Here is a 16,214-nt window from a genome sequence, read left to right as displayed (position 1 = left end):
ACTGATCACTTTTTTATGAGTTTCCTTGTTCTCTGAACAAAGTAGGAGATCATCCACATTTTTTTCACAATTGAATCACAAGGGAAATTTAATCTTTAAGTATTGATGTGAGGAAAAAACCCTGTGGTGTGATTGTCCAGGTGTATTGTTGTCTTATTCAGGTAATGGCAACAAGATATTGCCTATTCTGTTCTAAAGCCACACTGAAAAAGACGGAGCAACGATCCAATACAGTAAAGCAAGTGGCTTCAGGCAGAGTTAATGACAGGATGGTATTTACATTAGGTACTATCCGGAACCAAAGGATAACAATTTTGCTGATGGCGCTAAGGTCTGAACAAATTGGTATCTTCCTCTGTCTAGTCTCTTTACTGGCAGGAAAGAAGTGTTACAAAGGCTATTGCGTTGTATAAGACCTCTGTATACAAAGCTCTTAACTATAGGTTTGATCCCTTCTTTTGCTTCTGGCTTCAAGAGATACTGGGGAAGTTTGGATAATGGTTTGGTAGGATCCATCTGAATTTTGCTAGGTTCTGCTTCTATTATTTTTCCTATGTCAGCTGAAATTTTAGCTCATAGTGTCAGGTATGATGTAAAGACCTTTAACTGGGCCACGTATCAAATATAATGGAGAAGACAAAGGAGACACAACTTGATTACAAATAAGGGTATCCTCAGGAAATAGTCCTTCTGGTGTGTATTTCATATTACAGTCTCATTTGCAAAGTAAATCCTTCCCTATTAAGTTTGCAGGGGTGGTATCACAGAACAGGAAGGAATGTTTTTAGTTAAGGGCCCAAGGGTTACAGTTAAGGGCTGGGAGACAGGGAACATCTGTGATTATTTGAAATACCTACCATCTGAGTGGTGTGTTTACTCTTGGGAAGAGGTTGAGCAAATATGGCAAAGCCTAATGTAGAAAGAGGATTGTCTGTGTCTACCAGTAATTGATGAGGTTGACCAGCTATATTTATATTTAATTCACCCTGAACGTTTAAACTTAAGGAAAATATTGAGCTCTTTTTCCTTCCCTGAAGCTTCCCTCATTCATCCAAACTAAAGAATTTTTCTTTGCCTTGGTTTTTCTTTGGTTAGATGGGACTGCCTTTTTTTCCAGTGTCATTTCAATTTATAAATATCTACAAGTGTCCTTGTCAATAGGTGGTTAGTTGGGAAGTGTGCCACCTATTTGATCTATAGGACCTTAAGGTTATTTGGGGTTTCATCTTGGTTTTGGTTCTAAAGCCCTTTCAAAATGTTCTGTCAGGTGTAATTCAGGTAAAGGAACTATTTACCATTCCAATTTCATCTTTGAATTAGAGCTCCAATTTCATGTTTAACTCCATTGTCAGAATGAGAGGAAAGGACTGCCCCTTCTTTAACTCCCAAATAATTTTGGAAGGATTTTCTAATCTTCCTAAAAATCTCTTATTATTTTATTACTTTTCTGTTTGCATGATTAAACTATGGTTCAACCAAATTTTAAAATGTTTAAAAATTTTTTTTTAATTTTAAATTGTGGTTAAGAAACACATAACATAAAACTTAATCTCCTTAATCATTTTTAAGTGTTCAGTTTAGTAGTGTTAACTACATTCACATTATTATGCAACAGATCTTCAACTGATTTTTATTGGAAATATTTTGGGTATGACTTTTAGGGGACTGCTCTATTGCAGGGGGGTACATTATTTGACTCTCAGGTTTACTGTGGAAGGAAGGATCCTTATAGTTGCCTTTCTGGGTCAGTCCAATCACCTTTTGCAACTCAGAATTTAGCAACTGAGGTTTCAACCAACATGTGTACAACTTAATACAGATCAGGTAACCATGGGTCTAATGCACCCCAAGGAATTTTAAATTCTTCTATGAATATTTGCTGGTCTCTCTGGGTTTAGGGAAATCCTAGTTATAGCTCTTGATTTAATTTGGTTCCAAAGTTTAAATTCTACAGTTGCTTACACACTTGACTCATGGGAGGGATGGATTTTAGAGGAAATTGGAGTTTGGATTCTTAAAAGAATTAGGTGATTTGGACAAGAGCAAGAAAGGGAGGAGTCAAAAGAGGTATAAAAGGAGAGATCAGAAGGGAAAAAGGAAGAACATTTGGTTAGTGGGAGGCAACTGGAGGACAAGGATGGGGAGGATTTACCTGGGAAATGAGTCTTATGTTTTGTTATATGAGTTTGTCAAATTGCTCGTTAGCATTGGCAAAAAAATCTTCTAGTAAAGAAACCGTTGATGAGAATTTTATTTGGAGGCCTCTGCTACCAATAAAAATGCTGCCCAATGGGCCTGAAAAATATTATTCTCTTTCTTTCTAAGGTGTCTCTCAAATGAACAATTGGAGATTGGAGACAAGATGGCGGAGTAGAAGGACCTTGAGCTCACCTCCTCTCATGAGAACACCAAAATCACAACTAACCGCCGCACAACCATCTATAAAAAAGACTGGAAGCTAAGAAAAAATATATTCCACATCCAAAGACATAAAGAAGAAACCCAGCAAGAAAGCAGGAGGGGCACACTTGTGATATAATAAAATCCCAGACGCCCTGGTGGGCAACCCACAAACTGAAGAATAATTATATCGCACAAGTTCTCCCACAGGAGTGAGAGTTCTGAGCCCCATGTCAGGTCCCCCAGCCTGAGGGTCTGGAGGAGGAACCCCCAGAGCATTTGGCTTTGAAGGCCAGTGGAGCTTGATTGCAGGAGTTCCACAGGACTGGGGGAAACAGAGACTCCACCCTTGGAGGGTACATACAAGGTCTCGTGTGCACCAGGACCCAGGGCAAAAGCAATGACTTCATAGGACCTTGGGCCAGACTTACCTGCTGGTCTTGGAGGGTCTTCTGGAGAGGGATGAGGTGGGGGTGTGTGGCTGTGGCTCTCTCTGGGTCATAAAAGTTGGTGGCATAAATATCAAATGAACAATTGTGTTCAAGTCAAATGTTCCCCCAGAGTGGCCACTGAAAGCCAAATCATCTTCAGTGATTATGCCATTAGAAAAATAGGTACAAGACTTGAGAGCACCGAAAAGAAGCGGAAATGTTTCCAACAAAACAAGACGATTTAGTCTTAGACAACCCCATAGCAATGGTCGCTAAAAAGTGATGATTGTGCACCTCATGCCTTGGGCCTCAACTAATACTTATCTGCCTCCAACCACAGACCGGACAGTCTGCACCTCCAACAGGCAGAAAACTCTCAGAACTTTCAAAGCCAAGCTCTCAAATCAGAAATTAAAGACGGAAGGAGAACCTTATCTAGTTTCGTTGCTGACACACAACAACATTTTTCCAAATGGATACTAGCTTGATGAGAAACCATAAACTCAATGGTCGGTGAAGCTGGCTTTTGAACAACAGGCTTATTATACCCGGTAACGCTCTATGACTATGATCTGTTTGGTGAGTCTCCTTCTGATTACAACACTTTTAGACGCACAACAAAAAATAGAAGCACAAAGAGAACAAAAGAGGATGAAAAGGAATGGCTTGATTCCACCAAGGATGCCAAACAAACAGGCACCAATAACAAAACCCTGGTACCAAACTGAGAATAAATAGCCAAGTTATACAAAAAGAGCCCAGTTTAGGCCTAGTTCTGACTTACCCCAGGGGCAGGGATTCAACAAGCCTCAAGCACCAAAACACAGGGGCCTCCGTTGAGTATCACACGTCTAAGTGACAGGCTGTGCAGAGTGGATCTCAGTGAAACCTCCAGGAGAACTGTGGAAATAAACAAAGACCATCCAAATGAGAACAAACAGGCCCACTTATTCAGAACTTTCTGTAACAAGGGAGTCAGTCACCATCACTTGCGCTTGACAGAAACTCAAAGGCAGACAAGGGAGTGGAAAATTTTACAGTGCAAAGAAGGAAGCCTCCAAGTCTGCTGTGGCTGGAGGTTTGTTGACACGGGGAAGCAGGAGCTAACTGGAAGCAAGATATCTTACGTGATTGCTTTAGGGAGCATATTTGGCTTTCTCTCTCTCATTGGTCCTGAGTTGGAAGCAGGGACAAAAAATAGAGAAGCTGGCACTCATAGACCAAGTCCTGACTGTTCCTGCCTGATTGCTGCAGAAGTGTTGGTTTGACTTTCCAGGCTGGTTGCTGCAGAAGACGATGGGTCAGAGTTCCACTGTTATATACAGGTAATCCATTGCCCATTTGCATATTTAGTGTTTCAAGGAAAACCCTATGACTTGTTTAAATTTTTCTCAAGGGTTCTAGCCCCAACCCTGGTAAAGAATAGAAGCTCAATAAATATTTGAGAAGAAGAAAGAGAATGAGGGAGAGAAATAAAAGGCCCAAACAGCAGTGAACCCTAATTAAGTATGATAAGCTAAAGGAAGCGTCCATGCGATGAAGCCATTCGAGAGGTCATAGGAGGCATGCCTTCAGGTGGCATTGCTTAGCTGTGACCCACAGGAACAGCAGGACATAACCTTTCAACATGTATGCAACAGTCCAAAAAGATGTCACTTAATCAGAGAAAAGCTATAGGATACCATGCGAAAATGAAAACAGTCACAATGACTCGCAAAAAATATAATCCTCCCAGGCAAAAGGGATGGTCTTTGAGGTAGTGTCTTGTGGGAATACCTATTCAAGTGTCTTTTCAATCACTTGCTTCTGAGGAGTGAGCACTGTCAGAAACTTCTGAAATTTAGTAATAAATAAGAAGTGGCTGTTTACTTCCAGATGAAACTTTATATTGCTCTCATAGGTACCCGAGCTAGACAGGACATTACAGGACATTAGTCCAATGCCTCTTCTTTGCACATACACCTGCATACGTGTACACTGCCCAGCCCCCCACCCCCTCATACACACAAGAGACAGAGAAAATTTAAATAGATTCCAACATTACCTGGAGAAAAATAGTCATGGGCTTTTTAAAAAGGAAGTCAATCAGTGCCTAAGGTGTTTGTGAGAGGACAAGTTAAGAAGCTGGAAGTAAACCAGGGGAGGTGAGCAAAAAATGAATTGTATGTTAATTTCAAATTAGCATTTACACTGGTTCCAGGCTTCAAAGGGCAAGGATCTGAGAAGTATTCAGAGGAGGAAAATTATTCATCCTAATTGAAAAAGGACAGTCTTGAGGGATTTACACTAGGGAGGCAGGCTCTTAGGATTATTGTAATCTGTCCCCTGTTTTTAGCTGAGCTGTGTGGAGCAAAAAGCCAGCTCCCCTGGGCAAAAAACTGAAAAGCTGGGTAGCCCTTCAAAACAAGTGATGGTCAAGGGCATCAGGAGATATTAGGTTTTAACTCAGAGCTAAAAGAAAAACAAGGAAATTTTAATAGCTTGAATAGCCAAGAGCTATCTTAAGGTGTTGGAGCTACAGAGATAACTATAAAAGTCTAAAATGATACGGGGAGAAGAGGAAAAATAATTTTCCCTCTACTCTTCTAAATTCTTGGCTGAGACCCACTTAATAATAGAGGTTAGCAAGAGAAAAACAAGCAAGTTCATTCATATGCACATCTAATGTATGCATGGGAGATACCCAAGGAAAACTGAGTAACTCAAAAGTGAAGGCTTACGGACTCCAGCTGATACATAGCATCTGCAAAAAAGAACAATAAATTCATAGAAATGATAAGAGAAAAGAAAGCAGTTTTTGACTTCCGAGGGTGGCAAACTGTGAGAAGGTAGATCTATGGGAGAAAACTAGGAGGAGATAAAGCCTAGTTAGTAAAGTTTGTTATGCAGATTCCTCTGGCGCCTTCTACAGGCTGATAAGGTCTAAAGTTGTTTCTGGGGATTAACTTTTGTCCTTTCTGGTAGACAGGAGAAGAGGGACACATTTACATGCTACAAAATTTATTTAGGCAAATAGGGGGAGGGCAGGGAGCTTTCCTTGTATCTGCTTCTTCTCAGTTGCCTCAGCTCAAAACAATTCTTATGCTAAAGTGGCATATTTGAGGTGGCATATTCGAGGTGGCATATTCTACTACCCTTCTGGGGTGAAGGATTCTTTATGCCTTATACTGGGTTAAATAGTGACCCCCCAAATTCATGTCTACCCAGGACCTTTGAATGTGACCTTATTTGAAAATAGGTTCTTTGCAGATATAATCAAGTTAAGATGAAGTCATACTGAATAAGGGTGGGCCTTAATACATGACTGGTATCCTACCAAGAAGGAATCTGACACAGACATAGGGGAGTAGGACAGAGGCAGAGAGACTCTCGCGATGCAAGCCAAGGAATAACAAGGATTGCCAGCAAGCACCAGAAGCTAGGAACTCTCTGAGACAGTATGGCCCCCACCAACAACTTGATTTTGGACAGCTAGCCTCCAGAACTATGAGAAAATAATTTTCTGTTGTTTTAAGCCACCCAGTCTGTAGTAACTTGTTACAGCAGCCCTAGAAAACTAACATAGGCCAGAGGAAAAAATTGGATGAAAAGTTCAAAAATGGATGTTACATAAATTCAATACATATTTATTGTGCATTAACTATGCCCCAAATTGCGGCTGTAGAGAATACAAAGATACTTATGAACAGATCCTGCACTGGAGGAGCTTAGCATCGAAACTGCCACTGATTTTCACAGGAAAAAAAAAAGCTTTTCTTTTCCTTTCAGTGACGCTGTCAGGTTAGCAACATAGTGGAAGACTGATATAAGAGAATCAAAGTTATGAGTACTCAGCAGGTGGGCCATATTGTGAAATGGCTTGCAAACCACTACAGAGAAAAAAAATTGTAACTTCAGGACAAAAAGGTACAATGCAAATCAACTGGTTTCTTAAGCAGCTCTGTAGAGAAAAGTAAACTTTCTGAACTACTTTTTCTCCCCCTTCCCCCAGGATTCCTTTCTGGAAGCAAAGTGTTGGTGGGGAGGTAATTACTAATAGCAACATTAGTGCTGACACTTGCTGGAAAAAAACCTTTGGCATTTTTACCTATAACAAACCTGTCACCAGTGAAGGCACTTAAGAAACGTGCCTTGCTAGTCTTCTGAACACTAGAAAAAGAATTATGGTAATGTAAGGCATTTAACAAACACTTCATGAGTGAAAAAGGAGTGATTCTTCTTTTGCCCAATTTCTTCCCAAATTATTAGTTCATAGGGATAGAAATTGACTTCTCTTTTCCCCCAAATGATCAAATTAGAACAATTCTATCTAGTTTCAATCCCTGAAATTAAAAAAAAATTAATTTATAAAGCCTGGAACTGACTATTCCTGGGGTTAATTCCTCATGTGACCCTCCACGTCTTCTTATGTAGATCTCTTTCCAACGTCATGTGGGTTTGGGATACATCAAAGAAAAATCGCACTGCATGGAGTTAAACAGGTAAGGGGGACTTTATTCAAGACCATCTCAGTAGAGGTCAAGACTACTGCAATAGGGGATGGAGACTGAATGTAACTCTGAATACCATCAATGGCAGCTGGGTATTTGTAGCCAATGGGCAGGGTGAAGGTGTAGATAGAAAGTTATTAAGAGGAACTTGGTTTGGTATCAAGGATAGAGGTAGACTTCTGCTAAACTGGCTTGGCAGGATTCTTGCTGAACTAGACTGGCAGGCCAAGGGTAAGACCTAATAGAGAAGAGGGCTCAGAGCAACCTGACTAATGTTCAGTCAAAGAGCGAGAGCCCTTATCAGATGATACACCCAAGTAGCCTTTGCATTAACAGAGGTGTGTTAGTCCAAGGTCCAAGAAACGGACCAGATTTACCCACATGTTTGATTGTCTTTGTTTTATTTTCTTTTGGTTTATTGGCCAACTATTCAAATAATTTAGAAATCACCCAAGTAATTTTTACTAATTGGTATGTGTGAATTTATAGAATGGCTACAATTCAAATAACTCGTATGCTTATATCAATAAAAACAAAACTATTCAAAATTGCTTTCATGGTAAGTTTCCTTTGTTTCTTATTGTTCAATGGTTGCGACACATAAAGGAGAAAAGGAAGACAAAGAGTAGACATGAATCAGGAACAGGGCCTCACCAGATGCACAGCTACGTCCTGAGGGTCTCCCAATTCCTCCCATTAGGAGAGCTTCAGACCCATTGGCTGACTCACTCAAAGTCAAATGGAGAAGTCAGGATTTGAAGCCAGATCTGTCTGACTCCAAGATAAGATTCTTTCCATTATACCAGCAGTTCCCAAACACCAGCTCTTGGACCTGGACCAGCTCAAAATTAAGTTATAAGCTGTCAGAGCAAAATGAAAAATGCAAGGACAATGTAGTGAGCTTTTTTAAAAACAAAATGAATTCAATTTAAAGCATTGTTCTTTTTCTGAGATTACGGCCCACTTCTGGTGTTTAAAATGTTCTTTCTCTTGTGAAACGATAGTGGTTATGATGGCAATTATTTGTTTTTGTTTTTGTTTTTCAATGTCCTTACCAGACAAAATTTAAAATTTGGCCAAGCTATAAATGACACCTGAATGTTTTTGATATTTTGGTCACTCATGGAATTCCAGAACCCAGAAATCAGGACTGCCAAAAGTTCCCATGAAACATAGAGGAAACAGGCAGCTTGACATGTTCATTCAGTGATTTCCTCACCTCCGTGTTCACTTCAACCTCTGAAATTTAGAGAAAAGTCACTCTGATTAGAAGAAAAGTTAACATCTCTAATTGTATTAGAGAACAAGGACAGACACCAAGGCACAGCTAGAGACGATGAGACTCGAGGTGATTCTAAGGAGTAGAAGAAAATCAGCCACTGGAGGGTCTAATGGCAGGAGAAGAAAACAAAAGATATTGCTCAGACTGAGAAGAAATATGCACACTATTGATGCTGCAGGCAGGACAAACAGAACCATTATCCTCTGTGGAGCCATCTTGTTTTTTTACCTCTCCAGGGTTTTACCCACTGGAGGGATGCTTGCTTTCACCAAAGAGGGTGCATCTTCCTTAGTGAACAGGCAGGAGAAGTACAGGCAGATCAGCATTCCTGTATGTGCAGGAAGGTTTCTCATTTTCAAAGGTTACTATTTTTAAGTGACCATTTTTAAAGATGACCAGACATCTCTGACATAACAGGAGGTGTTCTATTTTTCACTTCTGTCCACTTGCTTACTTGAAGTAATAGGAAAAAAAAAAAAAAAAGAAGAAGAAAAAGGTCTTGTTTCCTACCTAACCAAAAGAGACAGTGTGTCATGTTTAAGAGCCTTACAGTCAAGAAAAACAGGTGTGTAATGGCCCACGTTCAGTGGGTAAATCAGGATGGCTCTCTAAACTTGTGGTGCCTCTGTTTCCTTGCTAATAAAATGTGACTAATAATATTCCCCACTCAATAGAGTTGCTGTGAGAATTTAAAAATGTATGTTCAATACTACATGTACCTCCAGGTATATACAATAATGTTAGCTAACGTTATGTGGACTATATTTACTGTAAGTAGGATAGCTGAGCATGTCCCAACTCAGAATAAATAATAAGCATATACTATTAAAGAGAGCCTATTGACTAAACTTGAAGTAAAAAATTAAAAATTATTGTTCACTACATCAGCAACGTACCGAGGGCCTGACAAGCACTTCTAGCTGTTGTTCTGACTCTCCCACTGATTGGCAGCTACAGATGACTAGGAAGGATGCCCACCCCACCCCCATTCCTCCTCATTCCAGAGACTCGACCTTTAACACAGTCCCCTAGGTTTCCGGATTGGAATGGGCAGGGTTATCTGTCTGCCTCAAGAACTCTAAGGATGTTGGTCCATTCTAGTCAGTAAAAAGCACTGTCCTAAAGTCAATAACTCTGTCCTTAGATTGACTCAGACTCTGAGAGAGGCAATACCATGACAGGGCTAGGGCACAGGTATTATTCCTGAGACTGGTTAGCTACTTCAATCCTTGTCCTAAGTTTTGGTTGGACTCTTTTGAGGGAATCCATTTTCCAAAGCTCTTTCAAATTCTGGATAGCTCTTCCAAGTTTATTTCTAAGTATCAGTGTCCTTTCTTATTACTTCTGGATTATCTCATACACAACCTTTATTTTTTTAAGAAGTCATCAGAGTTCATTTTAAGCCAAGATTTCTTTTTCTTATTAATTTTTTTTCTCTCATTGTAAAGTTGATAATCTTTGTGCTAAGAGACTTATGAAACAAAGTTGGATTACTCCTGGAGGCCATCTAAAGCCAGATTCCTGAAGTCAGGGGTCGCTAAAGTACGACCAGCTGGCCAAATGGGCCCACAGCCTGATTTTGTAAATACACTTTTATCGGAACACGGTCACACCCATTCATTTACATATTCTCTATTGCTGCTTTCACGCTACAAGGGCAGAGTTAAATAACTGGGACAGAGATTGTACAGCCTGCAAAGCTGAAAATATTTACCATCTGGCCCTTAACAGAAAGATTTACCATTTCCCTGCCTTATGAAGTCAGAACGCTATAAGAAAAGCTGGTCAACTCTGAGAAAAGTTAGTTGGCTACCATCCTGATAATTAAGTAGCCACTTTTGCCCAAAATTTTCCAAGATCGCAACATGTCATAAGGAGATCTGACACTTGAAAACATTTTCTATTTTGATGGTTCAATATGGGACCAAAATTACCATCTTACAATGGGAATTATCCAGGTTCCTCTATATGAAGCATCCTCTCCCAGAAACTACTTCCAATTAATTAGAGTTGAATACCTAAAAAGCCACGCAGGGGGTAATTTTGGTGGGAAGATAAGAGGATGTGACAGTCATAAGTCTAGATTACATTTAGTGAATGGGAAAAAAAAACCCTCCAAATTTGAAAATCTTTGGAAGAAAATTTAAAGAACAGTTTAGTTAAAAAATTAGTAAAGTTCCTATCTCTTTTCTCCTCACAAGAAGCCAACTGTACATCACAGGGGCACCAACACCAATATTTCTGAGCCAAATAACAAGCACTGGGTATTAATTTGCATTAATAAGAGAAGCATATTCTTGATGGGTTGCTCCCTTTGCTGAATAAGAGACAAAGTTTGGGAAAATGAGAACATGAGATGGAAGGCCAGAGGAGCTGCTTCTGGCTCCTTATGCAAAGACACGCTTTTAAACTTTAAAATAAGTAAGATATCCTTCAATTAAAGAACAAGAGACAATCATATTCTATTAAAAATGAAGCTAATACAATTTTTAGTTGTTTATGTGGCCACATGTTGCAGGCACTTCTCCTTTTGTGTGTGTGGGCTGTGTACAGCTGGGTCACATGCATTCTGGGTGATGTTTAGCTTCACTGACTTTCCTTAATTCAGTCACCAATGAAATCTGCCACCCATTTAAAATTGTCACATCCCTGGTGGAAAGCAATTTGGAAAAACATTTTAAGAGACACAGAATGTTCACAGCCTTTGACCTAGTTATCCCACTGCTTGGAATTTATCTTTAACTAAACAATTGTTTATAATGGCACACACAGAAAAACCTTTACATCCAAAAATAAGAGAATAATTGAATTAAGATACATCAACTAGAAGAACTGTTAGTTACACAGCCATTAAAATAATTATGGAAATCATGTAACAATACAGAAAGTATTTATGGAATAATGTTAAGGGAGAAAAGTAGAATGTAAACTTGTATCTGCATTATGATTACAATATGAAAAATGATGTCTGCATAAGAACTAGGACTGGAAGGAACACAAAAACGATTTTTTGATGAATTGAAATATAGGATTACTTAGGGTGGTGGTATTATTTCTTTAATAAATGTTTATTTTTATGATGCTGTGTATAAGCTTAAAAACAGAGAAGAACATCTCACTTTTCCCCCTTCTCTTTAATATTTAAAATAATTTAAGAACTATATCAGTCATGGTCCAGTTACGAAGAAAAGAAACCATTCCAACTAGATTAAGCCGGATGGCGTTTATTCCCGGATCAAGGCAATGGCTGAGGAAAACAGACTCTAGGTTGAGTTTCCAGAAATAATTCTCAAGGCTCTAACTGGGCACCCCCAAGAGCTGCTTCTCCTGCCATGACCAGGAAGCAGCTTGCAAAACTAGAAAGCTCTGTTTACATCTGTTAGCTCCCAGAGAACATTGCCTCTGTACGATCTGCACCAAGGCAACTGAGCTTCACGCTTTCTTCTCTTACTGTGTAACCCAGTTCTGAATTTAAGTTTTGGACAAGTGCAACAGATCGACAATACCTAAATCACATGCAAAATGCTTTACAGCTTCCACAGTACAGTGAGGCACTAAAAGGAGGCACTAAAAGGAGGCACTAAAAGACTAGGTGGTAAACAAGCCAGTTTCTAGTATCTGCCACAAAGAATTGCCAGATAAAATACAAGGCACCCAGTTAAATGAGAACTTCAGATAAACAACAAATAATTCTCAGAATTTCCCAAATATTGCACGGGACAGACTGATACTAAAAAAGTATTCATTGCTTACCTGAAATTCAGACTTCTTTGGGCATCCTGCATTTTTATTTTTTAAATATTGCAATCCTACTGTCATGGAAACCAACAGAAATTGAAATCATTCCCAATTCATACAAAGCTTTGGTGATATTTATTCTCAGATACGGATTCTTGCAATAGAGTAGCCACAAATTTCTAATGGAAGCATTTTCTTTTTTTAAACTAATAAACATTCTCTCGATTCTTTATAATTTCTCCAAAAGCAGGGAGCAAAGAGGTGTTTACATGTTGGTTAGACTCTCATAACCAATCAGAAGGTATCAGTGCTGCATGGCCCCCCCTAGAGAGAATGTATTCCTTAGAGGTAATTTTTTCTCTACCGCTTTCTTTTAACAGACAAGAAGTTAAGTTAGAACAGAGTCAGAGTTAGCGCCCAGGACTCCCAGACTTGACTCTTTCAGTCAGGTGCCTCTGAAAAGAATAAACGTCCTTTATCAGTTGTGATATATTCAAACATAAGTGTCTAAGACAAAAACATGGAGTCCTGATTAACCTCTCATAATTACTGAATGCCAGGGAAAGCATGAGTTGCCACTCAAGAACTGTGGTAGGAAAATCTCTGGACCAGGATGGCCTGGATTTTAGCCCTGAATATATTACCACCCTGCTTGGTAAGTTTGAGAATGTGATAATTCTTCTGAGTCACAGTTACTTCATCCTTGAAATGAGGTCATTAATACTTTTCCTGTTTCCTTTACACATTGTCATAAGGATCAAGTAAGTTCACATCCGTAAAATTTTATGAAATGTAAGAAGTGCCATATAAGAAACTTTACAGTCTCATGATTGAAAATTACTAAAGTTTAAAATATTCAATATCCCAAAGATTATCCATCTGTGGTGGGCTTGTTATATGCAATACTTTCAATTCTTGCTTATTTTACCCTTGAGCAAAGTAGGTTTAAGTAGTGACAGAAGTCCCAAAGTAGAAATGGTCTAAACAAGATAAACAATTATTTCTTGCTGAAGTAAATGAACTCTGAAGGTAAATGGGACTTAATTATTCTTAGGGACTCTGGTTTCTTCTATTTTGTTCTTCTGTCATTCTCATCATACAGATTCCACCTAATTGCCCAAGATGCTGATCAACTCCAGCCATCACATTTGCATTACGGCCATGAGAAGCGGAAAAGTTTTGAAGAAGGCATACACCTTCCCTTTGTGTTGAACATGCTTCCTTGAGTGTAAACACCATTTTCACTTATATTCTGTTGCCATAATTTCATCAAGTGGTCACACCTAATTATAGCAAGCTGTAATTTCAGACAGCCACATGCTCACCTATAAATCAAGACCTCTATAGCTAAGTCAGACAATATTCTTTGCCACTGCAGGTAAAAACCAAATATCTTTCCACATGAATTAGAGAGAGTCTTAGTTTGGGCTGTTATAACAAAGTACCATAGACTGGGTGGTAACAAAAATTTATTTCTCACAGTTCTGGAGGCCAAAGCCCAAGATCAGGGTGCCATCATGGTCTGGTTCTGGTAAGAGTCCTCTTTCAGGTTGCAGACTGCCTTCTTTGTGTTGTATTCTTCCACAATGGAAAGAAACTGAAAGAGTTCTCTGGGGTCCCTTTTATAAGGGCACTAATCCCATTCACGAGGGCTCCACCCTTATGACCTAATTACTTCCCAAAGGTCCCACCTCCTAATGGCACTGCACTGGGAGTTAGGATTTCAACAAATGAATTTGGGTGTTTGGGGTGGGGGTGGGGGGCAGACACTGACATTCAATTCATTGCAGAGAGGAATTCAATTAAAGATTAGAATCTTTTTTTTTTTAATGCACACATAGAGTGGAAAAGCCAAACAACAGTTGCTTTAATCATATAATTAAATTACTGTCTACATTCTATAGTTACCTTGGTATGTATCAATAATAGTATTAATGAATTTAACTTTGATACAGGTTGTATTTCTAATGTTCTTTGCTCAGTAGTGATAGACCACGTTTTATTAAATATCACACTTATTGTTAATGTCTCACAGATTTTTTTTGAGCAGTAGACATGTCAGTGTATTAATATGGATAGATAACCAGTGTGAGAACTAAAGAAATTTTTTCTAACACAAATTGTATGTTATTTAAATTCTCCCTGGTAAAAGAGAGAAGAAATGAGCTGAGACATGGGATCTGTTCACATAGACAAGGTCAGGATAGGGAGCAGGTACAGGGAAGAAATATTTTGGAATCACTAAATGAGTCAACAAATATCAGTACAGAAGTAAGATAATATATCAAATATCAAACAATAAATATCAGTACAGAAGTGAGATTTATCTTTTTGAAAAGTATTGTACTCCAATGAATTTGGTCTTTTCTGCAAGCCTTAAAGTCTCATAACTTTAACACCAGGTTTACACTCAGAATAAATATATGAGCACACAATTTAATTTTGTTTCTTATAATATATGACTTGGGGCATACATTACCTGAGTTTTAATTATCTTGTTTGTAAAGTAGAGATATTATACTACGTTTAACTTAGGATATTCAACCAAATGGCCCTCTTTTACATAATTAAAAACACTATAAAATTATATGTTATATCTGCATACTTCATTATATATACTCATACTGCAGGCACTATATACTGGTGATATTCTCTTTACTATGTATTATTGTATACACAAAATCATGTTTATTATACTTTATGAGCAATTCAAACAATTTTTCTCATATAGTTTTGACTATATACAGTATTTGTCTGATGTGCTGATTCTAGAAATGAATCATCAAGTAATTTTTTATTCCACTGCAATACCTACAACACAGATGGGTTGATATGAACACATCAAAAGAAAAAAATGGTAAAACTGTCAGCATGCAGTCAGTTCTCCATTTTGTTGGCCAAATATGAATTTTTATTCCTGAAGCCTAAGACAAGCATATTTAAATGATATAGACGGTAATAGAGTAATCTCTATAGCAAAGAAAATGACTATGTTAATCACAGTCACATAACTACACTGAAGGCCACCAGAAGATGGCAGTCATTTCTTTAAGGAATAGGATGACTCTGAGACAAATGGTTGGGATATGAGATGACAGATAGCGTGGAAGATGAAATCGTTCAGGTCACTGCTGGCTACTGCCTGTCGGCGTAATTCCTTCCCCAGGTAAGGCCAGTGAACTCTTTCTGCAGGAAGTGCCGGAAACTAAAAAGCCTGACTTTTAATGCTATGGATTACACCACGAACGATTACACAAGGAGAGAAAGAAAGAGTTCACAAGTCATGGGAAACTTTTTCACCACTGTTTTTTTCTCATCTTTCTTGGCATGCTCCTCTTTCATGCTGTGTCAGCACACGTGAATGCTGAGATAAAACCTAGGGTATTCCTCTGATGTTTTCTCTAGACTCATTGATGGAAAGAGAAAACAGATTTACTGTGGTCAGGAAGAGACACTGAGGCCGATTATCTAGTCATATCCACATCCTTCAAAGAAGGTATCCAAACCTGAAATACATCTAAATCCTATATATATATATAGATAGATATAGATATAGATATAGATTAATCTCCTTCTCAGCCTCAAGGAATTAGGCATTAAGGCAGCAGATTGGGCCTTCGTGCTGTGTGTCTTCAAAAACCCTCTCACTGATTTTTGTGACTTTCCGATGCACCACCATGAACAATAGGCTGAGCACAAAGAAATCAACAATTCTAAATTGAAGTTCTATAATAGTCACCCTGCTGTTTTATTTCCTGCCTTTTTGATAAGTTGCTTCTCCCCAGCCTATGCATATAGAACAGGAACAATTTGGTTTGCCCTTGAAGAATCCCTCCCCCACCAAAAAAGAACACTGGCATTATTCACATTTTC

The 16,214-nt window shown here is 38.7% G+C and overlaps 1 long non-coding RNA gene across 2 annotated transcripts in view; it reads right to left on the bottom strand.

Moving 5' to 3' along the window:
* Positions 1–1,980: 1,980 nt before the first annotated feature.
* Positions 1,981–16,214, bottom strand: part of LOC307195139 — a 138,953-nt gene continuing 124,719 nt past the window's right edge. For both annotated transcript variants that reach the window (XR_013830728.1, XR_013830729.1), the window contains exon 4: positions 1,981–3,731. This is a non-coding gene — a long non-coding RNA (uncharacterized lncRNA). The remainder of the gene's footprint in view (positions 3,732–16,214) is intronic.

The sequence above is a fragment of the Stenella coeruleoalba genome (genome assembly GCF_951394435.1).
Source record: "Stenella coeruleoalba genome assembly, chromosome: 12".
Lineage (NCBI taxonomy): Eukaryota > Metazoa > Chordata > Mammalia > Artiodactyla > Delphinidae > Stenella > Stenella coeruleoalba.
The sequence above is the reverse complement of the archived record's forward strand: the minus strand, read 5'-3'. Positions and strand labels throughout refer to the sequence as shown.